We start from the raw sequence: 17,232 nt of genomic DNA on the forward strand, positions 1-17,232 counted from the left end.
GGTCCAACCTTCCTAGTCAATAATCAGGCCAGATTTCCCATGACCCACTTTCCTGATCTGAAGTGTTCCGTTTTCTCTGCTCTACCTATTCAAATCTTGTCGTTTAAGTCCAGGTGAACACACCTCTTCCACCATCCCGAAACTATTCTTGTTTACAGATCTCAGTTGCTATGTTATATGAAGGTGTGCCTTCTAGATTGTTAGCCCCTGTTTCTGTTGCTCCCTCAATTGGAAAATGTGCTGCTTGAGGAAATCTGTAGTGCCTACATACCTCACAAAGCCCTGAATAGAATACATCTTTGCAATTTTCTCAAAACCACGTCTATGTGATTAAATGACAAATGAACACATTTTGTTTCTTAGACAAATTCATTAATAATTACATTACTAATGCTTATTATATTAAGTATAATAGCTATAAGTGATGGGTTAATAAGTGTGATGTTATCTTTCAACTTTCAATTTTTATTCTTAAAATTGTTTTTGAATACAACAGTTGGCACTAAGATAAATTTTCATTGTAATGTCTTTTTGTAATTTTCCTCCACTCAATTCCATCCTAATTAAGGTGAAGAGGGCAATGGGGTTACTCTCATAAGTTTCAATTGAAATAATGCAAGTGAGAACAGCGTATATACTCGAATACACACACACACACGCATCCACACATTGAATTTGGCTAAAATTATTTATAAGCTCTGATTGTTTTGTAATTACAACATCACTTCCTCAGGCTCATCAAACCTTTTTTCTTCATAAGTGACTCTCATATGCAGGCAAATAAGTGTTTCTATGAACTTCCAGTATTTCAAGTAATATTTAACTTCATCATGGTTTAAATTCAGTAATATTGCTTGGTAAATAATACAACAGAGATTAATGAAAAACTTCCTGAAGTAAGTATACAATAGTCAGCACGGTTTCAGATATCAATACTATTTCGCAACGTCGAAGGAAATAATCACAATTTTTCTAGTTGTGTCTAGAGCAGAAAATGTTGTAGAATGGGATAAGAGTCGAACCCTGATCTCTCCGCCTGATTCCCAACTTTTGACCACTTTGCAATCTACCTTTCAGTTTTTATGTGCTCCAAGTGGTGAAGTGATGTCAAGAATGAAGATCTCTCTCCCCCACATCTCCCTCTGTGTGTGTCTGTGCACGTGTGTGTGCATGAGTATCTTCCTACCTGAAACATACTTCTACGGCAAGTCTCACCTTTCATTTACAATAAAAGTCAAACTCATTAGCTGTCTTTCATCTAACGTTTCTACTGCCATCCTCACACTGCACTGGACCCAACTCAAATTTCTCACAATTTTGAAAATACGACCTGATCTTTCTCACCAGTCTATCACCTGTACTGTTCTCTCTACCCAGCATTCTTTCCATTTTCCTCTTAATTGCTAACTTCGAAGCTCTTGTCAAGAATCGCCTTCTCCTTGATGATGTCATGATTTACTCCTCTGCTCAGTCTAGTTTCTGTCTTCTTCTCTCGTCCTGAAGTCCCTGAGTACTCTCTGTCATCTCTGCATAAGAACTGTCCTCCTTGAGATCACCAATACTATCCACATTGACCATCCACATTATCTATTCTCAATAAAATATCTTACACAGATTATGAGCCAAGTTCAATGTATTTAATACCATTGATAGGCATTCTTCACATGGTTTTCAGAATACTATATTAAATTATTTTTCAATTAACTTACTTTTCTGGCTCCTTCTATTTCTTGCAACACTGCTTAGTGTTAATTCTTGGTCTTTTTTTTTCTATTTATAAATAATCTTTTGATGATCTCATTGTTCTCATGGTTTTAAATAGGGCAAAAATTAACAACTTACAAATTTATTTTCATGACAGCTTCATTCTCAGTTGCTCAGTTAGAAAAATCGTAAAGTTACTTTTTCTCTCACCTACCACATACATCAGAAAGTGTTGTTATCATTTAGATTTTAGCCATTTCTCAGTCTCTTCACCTCTTAAACTCTTACCTCTGATCTGAGCTCTTGTCAAGTTTCAATTGTTGCAATAACCGCTCGGTCTCAAGTTCTTCTAGTGCTCTCTACAATCTGTTCTTAAAACAGATGCTGCAGTGATCCTGTAAAATATGACCTAATTCTTTCTTCGTCTCTGACTAAAACCAAGCACTGATTCTCCATTTCATTTAGAGTAAAAGGCAAAGATGTTACCATGACCTAGAATGCCTTGTAAGATCTGACTCGACTGTGGGTTGAATTGTACCTTCCCACAATTTATATGTTGAATCCCTGTACTACAGTGGGATGATATTTGGAAATGGGGCCTTTGAGAGAGCCTTCGATTTAGATGACATCATAAGGGTGGGGTTCTTATAATGGGATTAGTGCCTGTGTAAGAAGAGATGCCAGAGAATTCCTTCTTCTTCTCTCTGTCATGTGAAGACACAGACAGAAGGTGGTAATTTGGAAGCCAGGAAGTAAGCCCTGATTGGAATTCAACAGTGCTAGCACCCTGATTTTGAACTTTCACCCTAAGAAGCTGAGAAAATAAATTTCTGTTGTTTAAGTCATCCAGTCAATGGTATTTTGTTATGGCTGCCTCAACTAATGCAGACCTCTGCTAGCTTTCTGAATTTTTATTCTATTATCTCCATTACTCCAGTTAGAGCCTCATATTTTTTCTGAAACCACTAGGTATAATCCTGTGTTAGAAACTAATTCTACCTGGGGTGCCTGTGTGGCTCAGTCGTTAAGCTTCTGCCTTCGACTCAGGGTGTGATCCTGGCATTCTGGGATCGAGCCCAGCATCAGGCTCTTCTGTTGGGAGCCTGCTTCTTCCTCTCCCACTCCCCCTGCTTATGTTCCCTCTCTCACTGCCTGTCTCTCTCTCTGTCAAATAAATTTTAAAAATCTTTAAAAAAAAAAAAAAGAAAGAAACTAGTTCTACCTATACCGTTTGCTTGAGATAATCTTTTGGAAGACACTTATCAAAAGATTTCATTTCTTTCAAGTCATTGATCAAAATCCCACTTTCTCAGCAAAGTCAATCCTGCCTACCCAATAAGCCACCACTTTTACACCCGACCCCTGGATTCACCATGCTCCTTACTCTGCTCTATTTTTTTTTAAGCTTTCATTTAAATTCTAGTTAGTTAACATACAGTGTAATATTAGTTTCAAGTGTACAATATAGTAATTCAGCACTTCCATACAACACCTGAGGCTCATTACAAGTGCATTCCTTCATCCCCATCACCTATATCACCCATCCGCCCACCCACCTCCCTTCTGGTGACCATCAGCTTGTTTTCTATAGTTAAGAGTTTGGTTCTTGGTCTGCCTCTCCTTTTTTCCCCCTTCACTCATTTGTTTTGTTTCTTAAATTTCACATGAGTGAAATCATATGGTATTTGTCTTTCTCTTACTGACTTATTTCACTTAACATAATACTCTCTATCTCCATCCAAGCTGTTGGAAATGGCAAGATTTCATTCTTTTTTGTATATATATACACACACACACACACATATACACACACACACACATATATGACTTTGTCTTTATCCATTCACCAGTTGATGGACACTTGGGCTATTTTCATAATTCGGCTATTGTAGATTACAGATAATGCTGTTATAAACATCAGGGTGCATGAATCGCTTCAAACCAGTATTTTTGTATTCTTCGGGTAAATACCTAGTAGTGGAATTGCTGGATCATAAGATAGCTCTATTTTTAACTTTTTGAGGAACCTATATACTGTTTTCAAGAGTGTCTGCACCAGCTTGCATTCCCACCAACAGTGTGAGAGAGTTCTCCTTTCTCCACATTCTCACCAACACCTGTTGTTTCTTGTGTTGTTGATTTGAGTCATTCTGACAGGTGTGAGGAGATATCTCATTGTAGTTTTGATTATGCATTTCCCTGATGATTCAGTGATGTTGAGCATCTTTTCATGTGTCTGTTGGCCATCTGGATGTCTTCTTTGGAGAAATGTCTGTTTATGTCTTCTGCCCATTTTTCAATTGGATTGTTCATTTTTTGGGTGTTGAGTTTTCTGCATCTATTGAAATGATCATATAATTCTTATCCTTTCTTTGACTAATGTGATGTATCTTACTGATTGATTTGCAAATATTGAACCACAATTGTAACCCAGGAATAAATCCCACTTGATTGTGGTAAGTGATTTTTTTAATATATTACCGAATTCAGTTTGCTAGTATTTTATTGAGAATTTTTATATCTATGTAACCAGGGATATTGGCCTGTAGTTCTCTTTTTTAGTGGTGTCTTTATCTGCTCTCTTTTTCTTTAATAGAAGATATCATCTTCCAATCAGAAGATACCATTTAGTGATTATGTTTATTATTAAATGTCATTCTTTGCCTGCTAAACTGAAAGCCTCACAAGGACAGGGATTTCTTTTCTTTATTTTTTTTTTCCTGATGAATCCCAAATATCTATAGGGAATATATGTTATTTTTCTTTAAAGATTAAAGTTTAATGTATTTTATACTATCAATGGTATTTCTTTCCTGAGAGCTCAGAACATGCATATAATAAGTATTCATTATTATGCAGATTTCATAATTTCCCTTTCCCCAGAAATATCTGTAATAAACAATTTATCTATTTTTAATTTTCACTATTAACATTAAAACCTTTATATATAATTAGCTTCTTTTTTATTGAAGTATAAATGATATACAATATATTAATTTCAGGTGTACAGCGAAGTGATCTTTACATTTGTATGCGTTGTGACATGATCATCTCTCTAAAGCTAGATACTGTATGTCACCATACAAAGTTAATACAATGTTATTAATTATATTCCCCCTACTTTCCATTACATCCCCAGGACTTATTTATTTTATAACTCGAAATTTGTATTTTTTGATCCCCTTCACCCATTTTGCACCACAACCCCATCCCACTAGCAACTACCAATCTGTTCTCTGTAGTTATGAGCCTGGGTTTTGTTTTGTTTTGTTTTGTTTCAGATCCCACATATAACTGAAATGATACAATATTTGCCTTTCTTTTTTGACTTATCTCATATAACATAATACCCTGAAGGTCCATCCACATTGTTGCAAATGCCAACATTACATTCTTTTTTATGCCTGAGCAGTATTCCATTATGTGCGTATATATATCACATCTTCTTTATCTGTCTATCCATCATGAACGTTTAGGTTGTTTCCATATCTTGGCTATCGTAAATAATGCTTCAGTGAATATAGAAGTATGCATATCTTTTTGAATTAGTGTTTTCATTTTCTTTGGATAGATACCCAAAAGTAGAATTGCTGGATTTTATGGTAGTTTTATTTTTTTTTCATTTTTTTGAGAAATTGTAATACTGTTATCCATGGTGGCTGCACACATATTGTGGTTTTAGTTAATCTTACTACTTTTTTATTAAAGTATAATTAACATACAATGCTATATTATTTACAAGTGTACAGCATATTGATTCAACAATTCTATACATTACTCAGTGCTCACCACAATAACTGTAGTCACCATCTGTCACCATACAACATTATTACAATATTATTGACTATGTTCCCTAATCTGCTACTTTTATCTTTTAACCTTCATATTAGTTTATATTTACCACCTTTATATGTTTACTTTTCCAAGTGAGATTTTCACATTCATATATTTTCTTGTTTTTAAATAGTGCCATTTCTTTTCAACTTGAACAAATCCCTTTAACATTTCTTGTAAGGCCAGGTTAGTGGTGATGATTGGCCTTTTACTTATCTGGAAAGATCTTCCTCTCTCCTTCAATTGTGACCAGGTAGGGTATTCTTGGTGGGCAGTTTTTTCCCTCTGAGCACTTTAAATGCATCATGCCACTCCCTTCTGGCCTGCAAACTTTATTGCTGAAAAATCTGTTGAAATGCTTACGGAACTTTTCTTGAACATGACAAGTTACTTTTCTCTTGCTGCTTTTAAGATTCTCTTTATTTTTAACTTTTCGTGTTTTAATTATAATGTATCTTTGTGTGACTCTCTTTGAGTTCATTTTATTTGTGACTCTCCATGCATTCTGAACTTGGACACCTGTTCCTTCCCCACCTTAGGAAAGTCTTCAGCCGTTATTTCTTCAAATAAGTTGTCTGTACCTTTCTCTCTTCTCCTCCTGGGACCCCTATAAATACAAAAGTTATTCTGCTTGATTATTTCTCAGGTCTCTTAAATTATCTTCATCTTTGTTTTTTGTTTTTCTTTTCTTTTCTTTTCTTTTTGGTGCTCTGGGTGAGTTCCAAAATCCTTTGTTTTCCAGCTCATTGATCCATTCTTCTTTTTATCCAGGCTGCTGCTGAACCCCTCCAGTGTATTTTTCAGGGCGGTTTTTGTATTCTTTGGTGGTACTTCCTTATATTTTCTGACTCACTGTTGAAGTTTTCATTGTATTCACTCTTTTCCTGAGTTTGGTGGGCATCTTTACAACCTTGACTTTAAATTTCTTATCAGGTAGATTGCTTGCCTCCATATCCTTAAGGTCTTTTTTTCTGAGATTTTGTCTCATTCTCTCATTTGGAACATATTTTTCTCTTTCCTCATTTTGCTTGACTTTTTGTGTTTGTTTATATGTATTATGCAAAACAGCTACCTCCTTGAATCCTGAAGGAGTGGCCTTATTTTGGTGATGAAATTCTCATTCACCCTTGTCCTAGTTCACTGTTTTTGCTCAAACCTTTGTGTTTGTCTAAACAACCTGATTTATTTTTGATTTGTCTTCATTGTTGCGGGTATGCCAAGACTTGTCAGTATTTCAAGGTGAAGAATCTCATTTTGTATCGTTTCAGGCTGATTGGAAGTCAGACCCTCAGGCAACAACTTTTAGAGCATTCAAATATTTACAATCCTATGAGGCCACAATTGTAAACCCTGCTAGCCTCCAGATCTCTCAATCTGGAGATACCGCCTGGGCAAAAACCAGGGCTCCAGATAAGCCCATTTCTGAGAGTTTTATCAAGTTGTACCAAGGCCAAGGGGGTGCACAAGAATGGTGTTTCCCTTCTTAACATTCCCTGGGAATGCTTCGATAGCCTATGGATGTGTGGGAAACTTGGAGCCTATTTCTCAAGCTGAAACTCCAGGATAAGTAAACAGACCTTGTTCCCAGGAACATTGGAGGTGTGTTTCAGTCTCTGTGCAGTGCCCTGAGGGTGTGATCTGCTAACTGTCCTTCTGATTGTTGTAGTACTTTGAAGCTCAGGGGAACCAGCCCCTTTGGCTACCAAGGCCAGGCAAACAAGGGGTGTTCCCTCTTGTTTTTGTATACCCACTGGCTTTAATAGGGCACCTGGGAAATAGTGGCTGAAGACTTTCCTAAGCTGGGGAAAGAACAGGTGTCCAAGTTCAGAATGCATGGAGAGTCACAAATAAACTCAAAGAGAGTCACACGAAGATACGTTATAATTTAAATGTGAAAAGTTAAATAAGTAACACACACTAGCATCAGAAAGACAGCAAGAAAATGTCTTGAGGGGACGCCGGGGTGGCTCAGTCTTTAACTGTCTGCCTTCGGCTCAGTGCATGATCCCAGGTGTCTGGGATGGAGCCCCTCATTGGGCTCCCTGCTCCCTGGGGAGCCTGCTTCTTCCTCTCCCACTCCCCCTGCTTGTGTTCCCTCTCTCACTGGCTATCTCTCTCTGTGTCACATAAATAAATAAAATCCTTAAAAAAAAAAATGTCTTGACTGTGCACTAGTTGGCTTCAGTGATGCTATGCGTAATTAGCTTCTTTTTTCTTAACACTTCTTTTGTGAATGAAAAGAACGTAATAGAATTAGATTGTTACATTTGGAACACTGATTTTGATGTTTCCTAATGCATCTTGCTTACAACAAACTATTTCTTGTAAAGATCTAGAGTTCTTATCTCAACCCTGTTTGTAATATACCCGAGGCACTTGACGTACATCTGTGATCAAGATCAAAACATCTTTATCCTCAATCTTATATTCTAGAGACCATACTTCATAATATCCTATGGGTTCAAATCCAGGTGTCTGCGTTTCAAACACTATCATACTCTTTTGACCCTCTTTCACTTTAGAAAGTTTCATTTCACAAGACTTGTATTAAAACTTTTTCTCAAAGTCTCTGTTTAAACCATTCCAATGTTCCCCAAAATGTGTCCTCAAATTTATGAATTTTAATCTTTAATATTTATCCTTTATGTTAAGATGTTTCTCTAAGAGTTCCATATGGTTTATTTAAAGCTTTTTTCTTTCTTTTGATGGATTATAAATTCTTTTCTCTCAAATGAGTTGATATACGTAAAATCACTTTAAAAGTAAATACACTCTTTTAATATTCATTCCCTCTTTTTCAGTTCAATCATCATTTCCCTTTACTTTGTTTCATCACCACCTTTAAAAACTCTGATTACAATACAAATTGTAAATTTTTGTTAATATAATTTACTCCTTTCATTTCCATCATTATTTTGTACTTATTTCTTTTAGTTTCCTTTTTTTTTTTTTTGCTTTTACGTATTGTCACTCTATTAGTGAGAATGAATCTAAAAGGTTTTAGCCACCTGAGTAAGTTTGTTCTTCTGTGCACTCAAGTCCCTGCCTGAGAGTGAATTAGGCACTTTGAGAGGACCATTAGCACCTGCTGTGCATGTATAATGCTCAAAACAGCACCCAAGTGGCTCAAAGAATTTATGTACCTGATGCCAAGGATTCTTACAGAGCTCGACTCAGGTACTAGGGAGAAAGGAATAACAGGATCCTGGGAGATTATCTGATCTAGCTCCTTGCCTTCAGGCAGGCACATGTGGAAGCTATTCAGAAAATATTTTTTTCTAATTATCATTCTGGATATCTCATGTTCATTTTTTTCTTCTCAAAGTTGCACAAAGCACTTATCACAATGCCATGCACTTGGTGCTTTCTGACACTTCCTGGATTGGATGGTTGTCTTGCATCATTTTTGCTGTTATCTGTAGGTATCCACCTAGGAAGACTTACTATATTTCACTACTCACTGTTTTAAATTGAAATAAGACTAGCATTCTGTGGGTTTAAATTTAAATATCAAAGATAAACTTAAATAGGTAATGTAAAAGTAGAAACAAATTCTTTATTATGAGATTCCAGCTCGTTCTACTAGAGTCTCGATACTTCGGACACTTAACATTTTCTTCCCTTGTTAAGTATTAAAAATAATATCTGCATTAACTACCTCATTGAATTGTTGTAAGGATTAAATAAACTTGTGCATGTGACAGTGCCAAGAAATCTACAGGGTACTATTCAATTATAAGGGCTTTAATCACTATCCCTTCTATGTCCTTGGCAGAATTTGTTTACATGGCTATTATAGCACTCAGGATATTGTTTCTTAGTATTAAACGTGTCTCTTCTGTTTCCCAACACCAAGGTTGCCAACTACTAGAAAGCAGAGGCTCTGATTTGTTGCTATGCTCCCTGAAGGTATACAAGTACAGTGCTGTGGATGTAATAGCCAATAAATAAATGTGGAATAAATGAGTAAATAAAATGTGTAGATTTCATTACTGATTATTTGCAAAGCTAATGCGTTACTCTACTAAGTTGGAAACAGAAAACAAAGGCATAATGAAAATAGTTCAGGTATTGCTAAATTTCAATGGTAAAAAACTTGTGATGTGAATCCATACAATATTGCCAACACAAATTTAAAAAAGAACATCCATGCTTTAAAACTATTGGAAAGGGATAACTCATTGCAAAAACAAACAAACAAAAAGTCTGTATTACCATTCATGATTATGTCTACTTATCATACCAAAGTCCAACGTACTTTACAAGAGTGATGGACACCAGAGGTCAAATACTAGGTCAGTCATATACTTGCTATGTGGTCTTGGCAAACTGGGAATTTTATGATTCATCGAGGATAGGGATGTCTATTACTTAATCTTAAAGTATTATGAAGTGTTGCCCTGCTTTATGACCATCTCAATCCATTATTTCAAAGTTTTACTCAGGCCTGCTTGAAACATTATTCAAAGCAGTAATTTAGGAAATTAGGGGCAGAAAATTCAACAAAAGCAATTATATTGAGTCTGGCATAGCTAAAAGAAATCTAAGAACACCAAGTACTACTTAAAATATTTGAATAAACTGATTTTCTCACCCTTCCTGAGAAAAGCATTTGTCAATATTACTTTAATATTAATAAAAGAAAAAAAAAGCTTGAGGTATGGTAATATTCAAATGCTGACAAAATTCTGATATACATCGGGGGGGAATCTATGAAGAAGGATAAACATATTCTACTCACAAAGAAGTGAGATTTCACCTGATTTAAAATGCTTAGAAGGTTGCTGACATTTGTAAATCGGATTTTAAAATATTTAATTCAGAACAATTTGCTTCTCATTTGTTAAATCTATATTAAAATTCCGAAAGAGGACACTATAATCAATGATATTATTGTTAAGAACACATAAGAAAAAGTTACTAAGAATATCTCCCCCCACCATCAAAAAAGAATATCTTTCCCTTCTCCACTTTTATAATTAAATATATTTTTTTCAACTTACCAAAAGGAGAAAAAAAATGCTGAGGAGTCTTTCAATTCCCAGTCACATACTTGTCTAATTGTCCTGAAATTCTGGGGGCTGGGGATCCCAGTGGACTAGAAGAGTGCTAATGTTAAAGAAAAGAAAATGTTGGGGCGCCTGGGTGGCTCAGTCATTAAGCGTCTGCTTTTGGCTCAGGGCCTGATCCCAGGGTTCTGGGATCGAGCCCCACATCGGGCTCCATGCTCTTCTGGAAGCCTGCTTCTTCCTCTCCCACTCCCCCTGCTTGTGTTCCCTCTCTCATTGGCTGTCCCTCTCTCTGTCAAATAAATAAATAATACTTTAAAAAAAAAAAAAAAGAAAAGAAAATGTAAAGGAAAAGATTGCTCACGTATGTAGGGGCTACCAATTTACAGTAATTGTTCACAGCATCTTTTACTCAATCTGATATTGTATCAGTTGTCATAAAATCTGCTAAAGTTTGTGCAATTTTCTCTTTCCTTTAGATCTTTTAAAATGGCTAACTTTATGACATTTTTATCAACATACTTCAGTTAGAAAATATTTGCAAAGACTTATTAATATTGTTTTTGTTGAAAAACGTCAAAAATTTTGTATGCACATCAGTGGTGGCTTTTGCTATTATGAAATTCTGATTCTTTGGTTTGGGAGATGAGAAGATCAAATGCCATTTATGGGAAAAAATTTTGCCTTACTTTACCCAAAGTAAGGAATGAAATAAATGCATGTACCAAATGAAATAAATATTCAAAAGACTGATATCTAAAAACATGTGAGAGAAGTAGTAACAAGCAGAGTTTTATGTATAAGGAAGGAAATAAATGGGAGAAGATTAAGAAGGGGAAGAATATTCCAGCTAAAGAGGGCAGTCTACTCTCACTTTACAATTTATAGTTAAATGACTTCACCAAGGAGACAAACATATGAAAACCTATTTCACAATACCCAAGACAGGGTTTGTTCCACTGTTTGACCTTCATGGTTAAAAAGACTGAATCTTTTGTGAGTACACAACATGATGCAACATGATGCAGTTGTTAAGAGTATGACCTCTGGAGCCAGACTCCCTGAGTTCAAATCCCATCTCTGATACTTACCAACAGTGTGATTTGGGGCAACTTACCTTCTCCGTGTCTTTATTTCTTTATCTGTAAAAGGGTCCTAACAATAGCACTTTTCTTAGAGTTTTTGTGAGTACCTCATTTAATTTATGAACACTGCACAGAACAGTATTTAACATATAATAAAGGTGTATCTGTTTCCTGTGGCTGTTTTAGTAAACAACCACAGATTTGGTAGTTTAAAACAGCAATTTATTCTCTCAGTTCAGAAAACTGAGAGTCTTTAATCTGGTAGGGTCCGCATTCTGTCTGGGAGCTCTAAGGAACAACGTTTCTTGTCTCTTCTGTCTTCTAGTACTGCCCTAGCAGTCCTGGGCTTGTGCGCATATCCCTTCAATCTCTGCCTTTATCCTCACATCACCTCCTTTGCGTTCTGTGTGAAACCTTCTTCTGCTTCTATTTTATAAGAACATTGTGATGACATTTAGGGCCTACCCAGACAGTCCAGAGTAATTTCCTCATCTCAATATTCTTAAGTTATTTTTATCTTCAAATAGGACACTTTTCCAAGTCAGTTAATGTTTATAAATTCCAGGGATAGGATTTGAGATGTTTAGGTGACCAAATTCAACTTAATATATAAGGGCTTTAAAATGTTACTATTTTTAGAATTTGGGGGCTTTTGGATGCCCTTGTCTTATGAAGTTTAGCAGAGACATTTGTCAAAATAGTAGGTCATTAAGCACTAGACTGAAGGAGAGGGAAAGATCTTGAGCAAAGTAGGATAGGCTCAAAGGGCAGTCTCAGGGTTACCAACAATTCTTGATGATGAAGGAAGAAAGGACGAGGCATATTTTTTTTTAAAAAAAGTAAAACTATAAAAAAAATCTGTGCAAACCAACAATAAAACAAAAACACTAAATAGATTTATTGGAATATGCTTCTTTAATTAACATATCAATGATTTAGTAAAATATCTAAATTGTGAACCACAGTGAGATAAATAGAATTCCTTTTCTTGAAATTTCTACTGTATTTGATAATATGAGTAAAAACACTTGCTGATTATAAAACCAACAGTTTTATGCAGTTGTCCAGTACCGTTCAAGAATCCTATTAGTCTAGGGGCACCTGGGTGGGTCAGTCAGTTAAGTGTCTGCCTTCAGCTCAGGTCATGATCTCGGGGTCCTGGGATCAAGCCCCAGGCCTCTCTGCTCAGTGGGGAGTCTGCTTCTCACTCTCACTCTGCCCCTTTCACCACTCTGTCCCCTTCTTCCCATTGTACTCTCAGCTCTCTCTCTCAAATAAATAAATAAATAAATAAATAAAATCTTAAAAAAAAAAAAAGAATCCTATTATCTCATCAAAATGAGAAAAACCAAACTAAAATCTCATCTTGAGTTTCTACTTTCCTTAGGCCTTTTCTAATTCCCTTCCCATATAAGTCAGGGCCCTGACAGAAACAGATAGTCTCGTTATAATTAGAGGAAAGTTTGCACATTAAAAGGTGTGAGAAGGGATTAGAAATAGCAAGAAGGGATGGTGCCCTACTCCAAATAGAGTAGCATCAGGGACACCCCACTGGGCATGAGTGGCAAGGTTGGGGAGCAGTGACTAGAAACAGAGAGCTGAATGGAGAAGCCTTTCTGACTCAAGCCATGTCCTTTAACAGTAATGCAACCATACCATGGTGATGTGGTAGGTAGGGAGTCAGGAAAATAAGTATCCCGGGGTTTTTTTGTTTGTTTGTTGTTTGTTTGTTTGTTTGCTTTGACTTTGAATTCCTTTTATTCTTTTTTTATTATTTAAATGTAATTTAGTTAACCTATACGGTATTATTTGTTTCATTTTTATGTTTCCTGTCTTCAGTATGTTAGTGAATATTAGTGAATACCAGAGGACTAGGGAGTCCAGTAATTGAGTCCATCTGGGTCGTTTACCCAGAGCACAGACATGAGGGAGGATAAAGGATGATGGGGGCAAAGAAGGTATCCCCGGCACTTACTTGAAAACTGGATTCCTCCTGTGCTCTTTTATATATTATTGCATGCACTTTTTCTATGTAAAAAAACACCTTTGTACTGGCACAAAAACAGACACATAGACCAATGGAACAGAATAGAGAACCCAGAAATGGACCCTCGGCTCTTTGGGCAACTAATCTTTGATAAAGCAGGAAAAAACATCCAGTGGAAAAAAAGACAGTCTCTTCAATAAATGGTGCTGGGAAAATTGGACAGCTACATGCAAAAGAATGAAACTTGACCACTCTCTCACGCCATACACAAAGATAAACTCCAAATGGATGAAAAGACCTCGATGTGAGACAGGAATCCATCAAAATCCTAGAGGAGAACATAGGCAGCAACCTTTACGACATCGACCGAAGCAACTTTTTCATGACACATCTCCAAAGGCAAGAGAAACAAAAGATAAAATGAACTTGTGGGATTTCATCAAGATAAAAATCTTCTGCACAGCCAAGGAAATAGTCAAAAAAACTAAGAGGCAGCCCACGGAATGGGAGAATATATTTGCAAATGACACTACAGTCATTTCTACTTGATATTTAGAAGTATGATACATTCACACAGCAATCATTCTTCTATGATTTAAGAAGAATGATTTCTGTATGACCTCAATGTCATGTTTGAGTAAGCTAAAACTAGATGGGAAATATTCTCAAGTTTCATAAAAATTTTTTTAAAAACCTTCAAGGAGAAAATGTAATCATCTGAAAAAGTGTGATAAAGTATGTTCTTTGGAACTGAAATAGTCCTTGGTTAAAAAGTTTAAGAAAGTAAATTAAAACGAAAGCACAACAGATAACTAGCAATAAAGAATATGTTTCACTCTCACTCACACTGTAAGAGGAAAAGAGTTCAGTCAATTAAATATTCATGAAACAAAAGATCAAGGCTTCAAGTCTTGATCAAGTTCAAGACTGGGCATGAACTAATGATCTAATAGTTTATGAGAACATTAAACATTAAGTAAAGAAATAACTCAGGACTACACCATGGAATGAATTTCATTTTAATTTAATTAACTGATAGTTCGGTAGGAGAAGAAAGGGATAAAGAAAGGGAGGGTAATTAGAAGGGGGAATGAAGCATGAGAGACTATGGACTCTGAGAAACAAACTGAGGGCTTCAGAGGGGAGGGAGTTGGAGGAATGGGATAGGCTGGTGATGGGTATTAAGGAGGGTACGTATTGCATGGTGTACTGGTTGTTATATGCAACTAATGAATCATGGAAATTTACATCAAAAACCAGGGATGTACTGTATGGTGACTAACATAATATAATAAAAAAATATTATTATAATAAAAAAAAATCACCTTTGTTGAGTGAGAGGCTTCTTGTTTAAACACAACTTCAATATCCCCAGCACATTATCAGGACCAATTTCCAGAGTTATTTGATATTCTTAAGTGATGGGACTAGTCTCAACCAGGGTCAAGCATCAACTAATAACTGTCTTTCAAAAAAGGGAGTAAAGAATAACTTCTATAGGATGCTACACAGTAACTTCTGATATGTTTTTCCAGAAGCTCCATTCTCTGTATGAGTCTTCATAGTGATACTTTAAATATCTCAGAGTGATTACGAAGTTTTATTAACCTCTTCAGAAACATCATTTATATGGTCTCACCGAAGTCCAAATAATTTCACTCCTTTGCACCTCAAGATAGACTTAGAAATAAGTTTTTTAAAATATTTTTCTTTCTTCTTGAGCAGCTCATCTTAATAAGTCATGTGTCTTCTCAGATTGAGAAATCATTTCTTCAATGACTTGTACATTATATCATCAATACAGTTTATTAGGGTACAGGTGGTGATTATCAAAATCTGTCATAACAGATTATACTTGTTCATGCAGCATTAATATCATTAAGGTAGAATTCACCTATTGCTAGGATAACACAATAAGGGTGTATTGAATTGTTCCCCAAGTCAAGTCGAACTCGTCCTGACTGTATTTTTTAATAGATTGGGAAAAGCTAGCATGAACGAGATCAATAACAGCATGCCATTGTCCTGCATCTAGCCGAACTTCCTCTACTCCAGTGATTAAAGCATGGGCTTCGGAGCCAAACATCCTGGATTCATAGTCTAACTCCACCTCTTATTAGCTGCATGACTTTGCCCAAGTTACTTAATCCTTCTGTGTTTTGTTTTCCTCAGTAAAGTGAGTTTTAATAGTACCTGCTTCATAGAGTTGTCATGAGCATTAAAACAGTTAAAATACTTAAGGCATGTAATAGAGTGCCTAGAAGGAGCTATGTAAGAGTTTGCTATTATTCTTATACCCAAATATTTTACATATACCATTTAATTTGAAATCATATTCCCTAAGGTCTTTCTTAGAGTCAATACTGTTTCAAATTTCCCACTACTTTCAGCTTTAGTGAGACCAGAGTTTTCTACTAAGCATGTCCTCTTAAACCTGAGAGAAGAGCAACACTCCAGACATCAGCGAGGTTTTAGCATTTGGTTATAATTCCCACCCCACTGTACTATGCTGTGTCCCTCAGAATAGAGATTGTACTAGACATTTTTAATCTCCTCTTTCATTTTTGACTTGTTCACCACTACAGACCCACACCTGTCTAAGGTCACAGCCAGCCGCTAGTCCGTGTTTAGAACTAATGGCATAATCCATAGAGGCCAGGAGTATCCTCCAAGGTATTTGTGCAAACCCCATTGTCTCAATCTTCTACGGAGCAGTTAACAATAACTAGGGAAATGCAATAATTTTTTTCTTTTAAAAATTCTAATGTAATCTAGTGAGGCAGACATCTAAGAGATAAGTCTTCATAATCCACTGAGAATTCTCCTTGCCATCATATATATATTAATGTCTGAGTCACAGGAGATACATTCAATCAATCAAGCATTATATGTTCTTCCCGAACTCCACTCCCTTTATCACCCTGGTATCTTTCCGCTGAGATTTACCCTAATGGTCTGTGGTTTCTATGGCAAATCATCTAAACTATACTTAAGTAAGTCGGTGTAGTCAGAATATGTGACAGAAGCACCATTTTTCATAAGTGATAGTGGTACAAAGCTCTTAAAACTTAAAAATCATCTGTTCCAGGAAATAATAATATGAGGGAGAGGCACATTGTATCTCTAGGATACTCAAAAGGGCCATGAAAACTCAGCCTTATACGTACGAGGGTAGGCAGCTACCGTAGTACATAGCAAGATGTAAAGTATGTACGTACCTCATGAGTATCAGGGAGGTGCTTTATCCCATTTGGCTACAGACTGAGGGAAGGCACAGAACACAGGCTTGAACGCACTTCTCATTTGTCATCTGCAGCTTCTGAGGAGAATTAAATCCTATCCAAGTGTGTTCTTCAACTCAGAGCTATAGAGTTAGAACAAGTCACATCACACTCAAATGTCTCTGAGAGTCTGGCTAACAACCCATTAGGCAATCACATGGCCTATGTTTAGCACTCAGAATGCTTAAATAAATTTGTCAAACATAAAATTTTTGAATCGTCATATCTGATCATGGTATTTTAGTACCTCATTTGTGCTGTGATTTGCTAAAATTGAGTGTAGGGTAGAAAGTCATACTATTGTTTAATGATTTTCTTGAATTAGGGTAAGA

The sequence above is a fragment of the Ursus maritimus genome, unplaced genomic scaffold (genome assembly GCF_017311325.1).
Source record: "Ursus maritimus isolate PB19 unplaced genomic scaffold, ASM1731132v1 scaffold_11, whole genome shotgun sequence".
NCBI classification, from domain to species: domain Eukaryota; kingdom Metazoa; phylum Chordata; class Mammalia; order Carnivora; family Ursidae; genus Ursus; species Ursus maritimus.